The following is a 9,891-nucleotide window of genomic DNA, read 5'->3' as shown; positions in this document are numbered from 1 at the left end:
TCTCTGAACTCGTTCTATCTTATCAATATAATTTTGTAAGCAGGGGCGGACTGACCATTCGGGCACTCTGTAGTGCTGGCCAACACTGTACCCCCAATATTGTACATTCTAAGGGGATTATTTTCCCCTAGGTGTATTATTTTACATTTAGAAATATTGAACTGCAGTCTTCACTGCTTTGACCAATTTTCCAGCAATGCCAAATCATGTTCCATGTTACAGACACCTCCAAGGATATCAACCCCTATTACACACCTTTGTATCATTAGCAAAAAGGTATACCTTGCCCAACAAACCTTTAGTTATATCACTTACATATAGGTTAAATAGAAGAGGACCTAGTACAGAGCCTTGTGGTACCCCACTAGTGACTGGTCTCTGTTCTGAGTGAACCCCATTTACAACCACCCTCTGGGATCTATCCTTTAGCCATCTACATATGCACTGAACCACCAAAGGGTTAAGTCCAAACTATGAAGAAACTTTAGGGACCGAAGCTCAAGCTAACCAGGGAAAGAAGAGACATTGGGGGAGATTTACTAAAACTGGAGCCCAGATAATCTTAGTAGCTGATTGGTTACTATGCACAGCTGAGCCAGATTCTCTGTGCTCCAGATTTAGTAAATCTCCCCTGCAGTGCTTTGTGTTTCCAGAAGACTTTTTTTTTTACAGAATTTTTCAAAGGGCAGAGAATATACTGAATGTGCAAGAACATTAGATGGGGATCAAACTAATATGATTTAGCAAGTATATGACATTTTTCTACTGAAAAGCTATTTGATTCAGCACTGACAGACAGGGCCGGACTGGCCTACCGGGATACCGGGAAAATTCCCGGTAGGCCGCCTGCTGTCAGTCAAATATTAATCAGCTCAGCTGCCTGTGGGCCTCGGCCGCGGCCGCCATCGCGGCCGCGGCCGCACTTTTCAATTATGCGCCTGCCCTCTCCAGTCAGTGTCATGTTAATGTCTCAGTCACATTATGTATGTATGTTGATTAAAGCAGCGGCGGCCGGCCGCCGGCGATTTGCGGCCGCCGTGCTCGCCGCTGCACTTTCCTTCCCGACGCCCGCGCTGTGTGGACTGTCACTGGAGCGATCGTGCCACGTGTCTGAGGGAGGGGAGGAGCCGAGCGGGAGAAGAACCGAACGTCAGATCTTGTTCTATCTTCCCGTGCGGCGCCAGCACCTCCCAGAGTCCCAGTGCTGAGTCACGTGTCTTCAGCCGCAGCCAGAGGAGAATAAGTGAACGCCCGGCCCGGCCACAAGGTGAGGAACAAATCCTATATACTGTGTGTATCTCTCACCATATAATGTTGCACCCCCCGCCCCCCCCCCCCCTCCTCTCTCTGCCACCTACCTACCTTTGTTTACATTTTCCAGGGGCAGCAGTCTGTCTAATAATCTCAGAGGGGGGGGGGGGGTTGACCATGGAATGGTGAGAGAGAGAGAGAGTCCAGTCCCCTGTGTCAGTCCCCTGCTTTCACCCAGTCCCCTGCTTTCACCCAGCCCCCTGTGTCACCCAGTCCCGTGTCACCCAGCCCCCTGTGTCACCCAGCCCCCTGTGTCACCCAGTCCCGTGTCACCCAGCCCCCTGTGTCACCCAGCCCTCTGTGTCACCCAGTCCCGTGTCACCCAGCCCCCTGTGTCACCCAGCCCCCTGTGTCACCCAGTCCCGTGTCACCCAGCCCCCTGTGTCACCCAGTCCCGTGTCACCCAGCCCCCTGTGTCACCCAGCCCCCTGTGTCACCCAGTCCCGTGTCACCCAGCCCCCTGTGTCACCCAGCCCCCTGTGTCACCCAGCCCCCTGTGTCACCCAGTCCCCTGTCACCCAGTCCCGTGTCACTCAGCCCCCTGTGTCACCCAGCCCCCTGTGTCACCCAGTCCCGTGTCACCCAGCCCCCTGTGTCACCCAGTCCCCTGTGTCACCCAGTCCCGTGTCACCCAGTCCCGTGTCACCCAGTCCCGTGTCACCCAGCCCCGTGTCACCCAGCCCCCTGTGTCACCCAGTCCCCTGTGTCACCCAGCCCCCTGTGTCACCCAGTCCCCTGTGTCACCCAGTCCCATGTGTCACCCAGTCCCGTGTCACCCAGCCCCCTGTGTCACCCAGCCCCCTGTGTCACCCAGCCCCCTGTGTCACCCAGTCCTGTGTCACCCAGCCCCCTGTGTCACCCAGCCCCCTGTGTCACCCAGCCCCCTGTGTCACCCAGTCCTGTGTCACCCAGCCCCCTGTGTCACCCAGTCCTGTGTCACCAAGCCCCCTGTGTCACCCAGTCCCGTGTCACCCAGCCCCCTGTGTCACCCAGTCCCGTGTCACCCAGCCCCCTGTGTCACCCAGTCCCGTGTCACCCAGCCCCCTGTGTCACTCAGCCCCCTGTGTCACCCAGTCCCCTGTGTCACCCAGTCCCGTGTCACACAGTCCCGTGTCACCCAGCCCCCTGTGTCACCCAGCCCCCTGTGTCACCCAGTCCCGTGTCACCCAGCCCCCTGTGTCACCCAGCCCCCTGTGTCACCCAGCCCCCTGTGTCACCCAGTCCCCTGTGTCACCCAGTCCCGTGTCGCCCAGTCCCGTGTCACCCAGCCCCCTGTGTCACCCAGCCCCCTGTGTCACCCAGCCCCCTGTGTCACCCAGTCCCCTGTGTCACCCAGTCCTGTGTCACCCAGCCCCCTGTGTCACCCAGTCCTGTGTCACCCAGCCCCCTGTGTCACCCAGCCCCCTGTGTCACCCAGTCCCCTGTGTCACCCAGTCTGGTGTCACCCAGCCCCCTGTGTCACCCAGCCCCCTGTGTCACCCAGTCCTGTGTCACCCAGCCCCCTGTGTCACCCAGCCCCCTGTGTCACCCAGTCCTGTGTCACCCAGCCCCCTGTGTCACCCAGTCCTGTGTCACCCAGCCCCCTGTGTCACCCAGTCCTGTGTCACCAAGCCCCCTGTGTCACCCAGTCCCGTGTCACCCAGCCCCCTGTGTCACCCAGTCCCGTGTCACCCAGCCCCCTGTGTCACCCAGTCCCCTGTGTCACCCAGTCCCGTGTCACACAGTCCCGTGTCACCCAGCCCCCTGTGTCACCCAGCCCCCTGTGTCACCCAGTCCCGTGTCACCCAGCCCCCTGTGTCACCCAGCCCCCTGTGTCACCCAGCCCCCTGTGTCACCCAGTCCCCTGTGTCACCCAGTCCCGTGTCGCCCAGTCCCGTGTCACCCAGCCCCCTGTGTCACCCAGCCCCCTGTGTCACCCAGCCCCCTGTGTCACCCAGTCCCCTGTGTCACCCAGTCCTGTGTCACCCAGCCCCCTGTGTCACCCAGCCCCCTGTGTCACCCAGCCCCCTGTGTCACCCAGTCCCCTGTGTCACCCAGTCCTGTGTCACCCAGCCCCCTGTGTCACCCAGTCCTGTGTCACCCAGCCCCCTGTGTCACCCAGCCCCCTGTGTCACCCAGTCCCCTGTGTCACCCAGTCTGGTGTCACCCAGCCCCCTGTGTCACCCAGCCCCCTGTGTCACCCAGTCCTGTGTCACCCAGCCCCCTGTGTCACCCAGCCCCCTGTGTCACCCAGTCCTGTGTCACCCAGCCCCCTGTGTCACCCAGTCCTGTGTCACCAAGCCCCCTGTGTCACCCAGTCCCGTGTCACCCAGCCCCCTGTGTCACCCAGTCCCGTGTCACCCAGCCCCCTGTGTCACCCAGTCCCGTGTCACCCAGCCCCCTGTGTCACCCAGCCCCCTGTGTCACCCAGTCCTGTGTCACCCAGTCCTGTGTCACCCAGCCCCCTGTGTCACCCAGTCCTGTGTCACCCAGTCCCGTGTCACCCAGTCCCGTGTCACCCAGTCCCGTGTCACCCAGCCCCCTGTGTCACCCAGCCCCCTGTGTCACCCAGTCCTCTGTGTCACCCAGTCCTCTGTGTCACCCAGCCCCCAGTGTCACCCAGCCCCCTGTGTCACCCAGTCCCCTGTGTCACCAAGCCCCCTGTGTCACCCAGCTCTCTGTCACCCAGTCCTCTGGCACCCAGTCCCCTGCTGTCGCCCAGCCCTCTGTAACCCAGTCCCCCTGTCACCCAGTCCCCTGTCACCCAGTCCCCTGTTCTCACCCAGTCCCCTGTCACCCAGCCCTCTGTCAACCAGTCCTCTGTCACCCAGTCCCCTGCTGTCGCCAAGTTCTCTGTCGCCAAGTCCTCTGTCACCCAATCCCCTGCTATCGCCAAGTCCTCTGTCACCCAGTCGCCAAGTCCTCTGTCACCCAGTCCCCTGCTGTCGCCAATTCCTCTGTCACCGAGTCCCCTGCTGTCACCAAGTCCTCTGTCGCCCAGTCCCCTGCTGTCGCTAAGTCCTCTGTCGCCCAGTCCCCTGCTGTCGCCCAGTCCTCTGTCACCCAGTCCTCTGTCACCCAGTCCCCTGTGTCACCCAGTCCCCTGCTGTCACCCAGCCCTCTGTCACCCAGTTCCCTGTGTCACCCAGTCCTCTGTCACCCAGTCCTCTGTCACCCAGTCCCCTGTGTCACCCAGTCCCCTGCTGTCACCCAGCCCTCTGTCACCCAGTCCCCTGTCACCCAGTCCCCTGCTGTCACCCAGTCCCCTGCTGTCACCCAGTCCTCTGTCACCCAGTCCCCTGCTGTCGCCCAGCCCTCTGTCACCCAGCCCTCTGTCACCCAGCCCTCTGTCACCCAGCCCTCTGTCACTCAGCCCTCTGTCACCCAGTCCCCTGTCACCCAGTCCCCTGCTCTCACCCAGTCCCCTGTCACCCAGCCCTCTGTCAACCAGTCCTCTGTCACCCAGTCCCCTGCTGTCGCCAAGTTCTCTGTCGCCAAGTCCTCTGTCACCCAATCCCCTGCTATCGCCAAGTCCTCTGTCACCCAGTCGCCAAGTCCTCTGTCACCCAGTCCCCTGCTGTCGCCAATTCCTCTGTCACCCAGTCCCCTGCTGTCGCCAATTCCTCTGTCACCGAGTCCCCTGCTGTCACCAAGTCCTCTGTCACCCAGTCCCCTGCTGTCGCCAAGTCCTCTGTCATCCAGTCCCCTGCTGTCGCCAATTCCTCTGTCACCGAGTCCCCTGCTGTCACCAAGTCCTCTGTCACCCAGTCCCCTGCTGTCGCCAAGTACTCTGTCGCCCAGTCCCCTGCTGTCGCCAAGTCCTCTGTCGCCCAGTCCCCTGCTGTCGCCCAGTCCTCTGTCACCCAGTCCCCTGCTAACGCCCAGTCCTCTGTCACCCAGTCCCCTGCTGTCGTGACATGCTGAATCTGGTGACAAGGGACAAGTGGCAAGTGACATTTCCGAGTGTCTCCGATGCTCTCCGGTGCCCCCCACCTCTGGCCACATGCGGTATTGCATGCAATTAAAGTCAATGCGGAACAAATTATTTTCGTTTCCATTAACTTTAATGGGGAAACTCACTTTGATATGTGAGTACTTTGGATTACGAGCGTTCTCCTGGAACGGATTATGCTCGTAATCTGAGGTTCCACTGTAATATATATATATCTCCCTAGCCCTATGTGCTTTCATATCTGTCTTATCTTTATATAATACGCTCTTTAAATGTTTCTTTAAAATGTATGGTTTTCTCTTTTATAAACAAGAAAATAATGACGTTATGATGTTGGGCTGGTATAATAATGCTATGGGGCTGGTATGAAAGGTTTTCCAGGGCTGGTTTTTCCTCCCAGTCCGGCCCTGCTGACAGAACTTTAACAGTTAAGCTAAATCCATCCCAGAGAGCCTTCAAGAGTTCAGCTAACCTTTCCGTCATTTAAAATCCAAATGAAACAGAGGAGATTTTTTAATTTTATCTAAAATCTGAATACTACGTTTTTTTTTCCTTATCATAATTATATTATAATTATTAATAATAATAATAATAATAATAATAATAATAATAATAATAATAATAATATAACAACGATATTCCAGTATATACTTACCGGGTGGTTCAGTTGGTGTTGAGAATGTAGACGGCTGGAAGACTTTAGTGGAGGTCTACTCTACAAAAAACGGGGTTGGCTTATATAATAAAAGACAAAACAAGTTGAGTAAACAGAAGTTTTAATTAAAGTTTAATTTAGAAGTCACATCTATCTTAGGAACACATACCCGATACCACATGTATTTACTAAAAAATATTTACCTTCTAGCCTCCAGGTGGGACATATATCAGCACCCAGTCAGCAGTTTAGTTATCTCCTGATCTGCCATTTAGACAGTTCTAGTGTAAAATCAATTTAAGAGGAATCCCATCCCAAATGTTGCTTTATTTGCAGTATTATGGGGTCATTTTGGACAGTTATGTATTCCTGTTTAAGTGTTCAGTCACTTTCATTTAAAAGAAAGTGACCAGCCCAACTTTGTATGTGACTTGCTGTTGCATTAAAGTGTAGGTGGCATCAGAAAGTGACCAGTTTCTGGGGAAAGACCCTGATTTCGGGAGACTGTCTCTGGATAAAAGTGTCCCCAATTCTGTCCCCAGCAGTGGTGGTGCTCAACACGGCTTTCAAACTTCTGTCAGTATGGAGAGAGTCGCCTCAACCGACATTATTCAAAAAAACGTTCTTCACAGTACATCACAGGACACAGAGCACCAGTAATTACTACATGGGTTATGGGCCACCTTCAGGTGATGGACACTGGCCTAATCAAGACCGGAAGTCCCCCTCTATATAACCCCTCCCACATGGGGAGTACCTCAGATTTTTTTCGCCAGTAAAAATTATGCTCCCCAGGGAGCTATAAAATCGGATCCATTCAAAAAGCCAAAAACAAAGGCAAAAGTGGATGGTGCCCGAGTCTTGATACGAAAGAACAATGTCTTGCCTTAAATCCTTCTCTTTGGAGAGCTGGGCCCTGTGATCCAGAGTCTTGGTCACATTGCTATACCACAGGCTGCTTTGGCAGGGCGCTATACAGGTCCAAGGCAGTGGACCCTAATAAATTAAAGGGGACCCCATCCTTAAAGGTTTGTCAGCAGCACTTGTGGAGGAGTTCTGCCTCTCCCTCTCAGTTCGTCAGCCATCTAAGAAGGGGGGGAGAATTTGGGGTTCCATCAGCAGTAAGAATTCTTCCCGCTCCCTCCCCCCCGGGATCCCTGAGTGGATCGCAACCTGCATTCACGCATGCGAAAAAACCCTCTTTTTACGAGAAAAAAGGTGCCACTGGGGCGGGGAGAGGCGCCACTGGCATTTATGTGGATCATTGTGCGCGTTGCCCTATGGCGCAGGCGCAAACCGTCAATTGTTATAAACTTAAGCAATGTGAGTACAGGTGTGCGGATGGAGAGACACAGACACTTTTTCACAGGGCATGTAAGCGCTGGAGTGCTGGGGACAGGCATTTTCAAGACTCATCTGTTCATCATCTGAGCTGTGGCATTTGATAGCGGCATATTAAGATTGCTAAGACTGAGCTCAGCAATAGCTGCATTGTAATTAGTACCTCTGCTTTGTGCCTTGGACTATGTATTCCCGAAGGAGAGGGGCAAAAACAGGGAGAAGGGGTGCAGAGGTCAGGTCCTGGGAACCCTAGTCACGCCTCCACAGCATCTGCTTCCACTGTAAGACCTGAAACGATTGACCAAGCTGAACCCTTGTCAGGCATTATAGCTACCTCCAAAACCCCAGCCTCTACATAAGTCACTTAAGATGACTTGGCTATGGCTCTGGCTGGCTTGGAGGGCAAGTTGGCTAGTTTGATCGTGTCCACCTCCCAGTCAGGGGACAAACGCGTCAGATCCCCCTTCCCCTGCTTCTTGGCCGTCGGCTACGGATCAGGAGTGGCTAAAGGATTTGGATGTGCCTTTAGAGGACCCATTGAAAGGGCATGAGGACGGTTCATCATTAGAGGGATCAGCCCTGGAGGAAGCCTTTGCAACCTCACAGTCTCAAAGGTTGTCAATTCAATCGCTCACTGAGACATATTGGTTATAAGTTGCCCCTAACAGAGTCGGCTGAGGCCCCCTTTTCCGCTCTGGTTTCTCTAAGGCCTCTTCAAGGGGGCATATGCTTTTCCTATGTACCCATTGCTGGAACAGCTTATTTATGCTGACTGGGAATTCCCAGGCTGGCATTTTATTCGTCTTAAGAGAATCTCTCAGATTTATCCTATGGAGGAGAAATTCAATAAGAAATGGAGTGTGCCAGCGGTAGACACTGCTGTTTCCTCCCTGAATAAAAGTCTTACTTTTCCAGTCGACGAAGTTTAGGTGTTTAAAGATCCAGTGTATAGGAGACTGAAGTCATTGCTTAAAGCGACGCTCCACCCTAAAGTGGAATTTCCGCTCATCGGATTCCTCCCCCCCTCCAGTGCCACAAATGGCACCTTTTGGGAGAGGGGAGACAGGATACCTGTCCTTGACAGGTATCCTTTACCACTTCCAGGAGTCGAGCCGTGGCCGTGACGCAGCAGTGACATCACTGCGAGGCTCCATCCTCCTCCTTCCTTGGCCACCGGGCTAATAGGAGAGAGGAGCGGGGCCTTGCGTATGCACAGTAGGGTTCCTGGTGTGAAGCCCAAAGGCTACACTGCTGAGTTCCCTTCAGCGACAGTGTACCCTTTCGGCTTCATGCCGGAAACCCGAGGGACAGCAGGACAGGTTTGTGTTCATTTATTAAAAGCCAGCAGCTGGAGTATGTGTAGCTGCTGGTTTTTATTTTTTTTCCCAGACCTCCTCTTTAAAGCCTCATTTGCTATGGCCGGTGCAGTTGCACGGTGCAGTTGCACAGCCTGTGAAAGCAGCTATTGGCGTCTGTCAATTCCTTAAGGATAAGGTGAAACAGGCCGTCAGAGGGGAAGAGGTCCCAGACCTTCCGGAGCTACTTAAGGCCCTTTGTTTTGCAGTTGATGCCATTAAGAATTCCATCCATCAGACGTCATGTCTCGCTCTTCCGCTGGTACATGTGCAAAGAGTACTACGGCTTAAGCATTGGTCAGCAGAGTTGACTTTCAAAAAACTGTTGACTGGGTTTCCTTTTTATGGAGAGCGTTTATTTGGGGAGGACTTGGATAAGTACATCCAGAAGATCTCGGGTGGAAAGAGTACCCTTCTTCCTGTAAAGAGAAGACCTACGGCTGGGCACTTAAAGAGGACAAACAGGTACGTGCTTGTGCCCAGCCGTGCCATTCTGCCGACGTATATGTGCAGGAGGCAGTCCTTAAGTGGTTAAACCCCATTCCTAACCAAACCAATTTTCAGCTTTCAGTGCTCTCACACTATGAATGACAAACACTGTACCCATATTGTTGTCTTTTTTTCACACAAATAGAGCTTTCTTTTGGTGGTATTTATTCACCGATGTTTTTTTTATTGTAAATTGTTATACAATTTTGCAAATTTGTAATTTTATTCATGAATTTTTGGTCACACTTTATACTGCTACATATCTTTGGTAAAATGAACCCAAATACGTGCATATTATTTGGTCTTTGTGAAAGTTATAGAGTCCAGAAACTATGGTGCCAATCACTGAAAATGTATCAGACCTGATGTACTGATGGCCTATCTAAATTCTTGAGACCCTAACAAGCCAGTAAAGTACTACAAAACTAACAAATTACCCCTTTTTAGAAAGTAGACAGCCCAATGTATTTAGTAAGAGGCATGTTGAGTTTTTGGAAGTTGTAATTTTTTCCCACAAGTCTTTTCAAAATGAAGATTGTTTTTTTCCACAAAATTGTCATAATAACTAGCTACACAGTATATGCATTCCACAAATTACACCCTAAAATACATTCTACTACTCCTCCTGAGTATGGCGATACCACATGTGTGGGACTTTTACACAGCCTGGCCACATAGAGAGGCCCAACATGCAGGGAGCACCATCAGGTGTTCTAGGGACATAAATTACACATATACTGTATTTATCTGGGTATAGCGCGCACCTCATTTCCAGGAGGGAAATTTCCTGGAAAAAAAAATTACTTACA

This window comes from Rana temporaria, chromosome 8, assembly GCF_905171775.1.
Source record: "Rana temporaria chromosome 8, aRanTem1.1, whole genome shotgun sequence".
NCBI lineage: Eukaryota > Metazoa > Chordata > Amphibia > Anura > Ranidae > Rana > Rana temporaria.
This window is presented reverse-complemented; position numbering follows the sequence as displayed.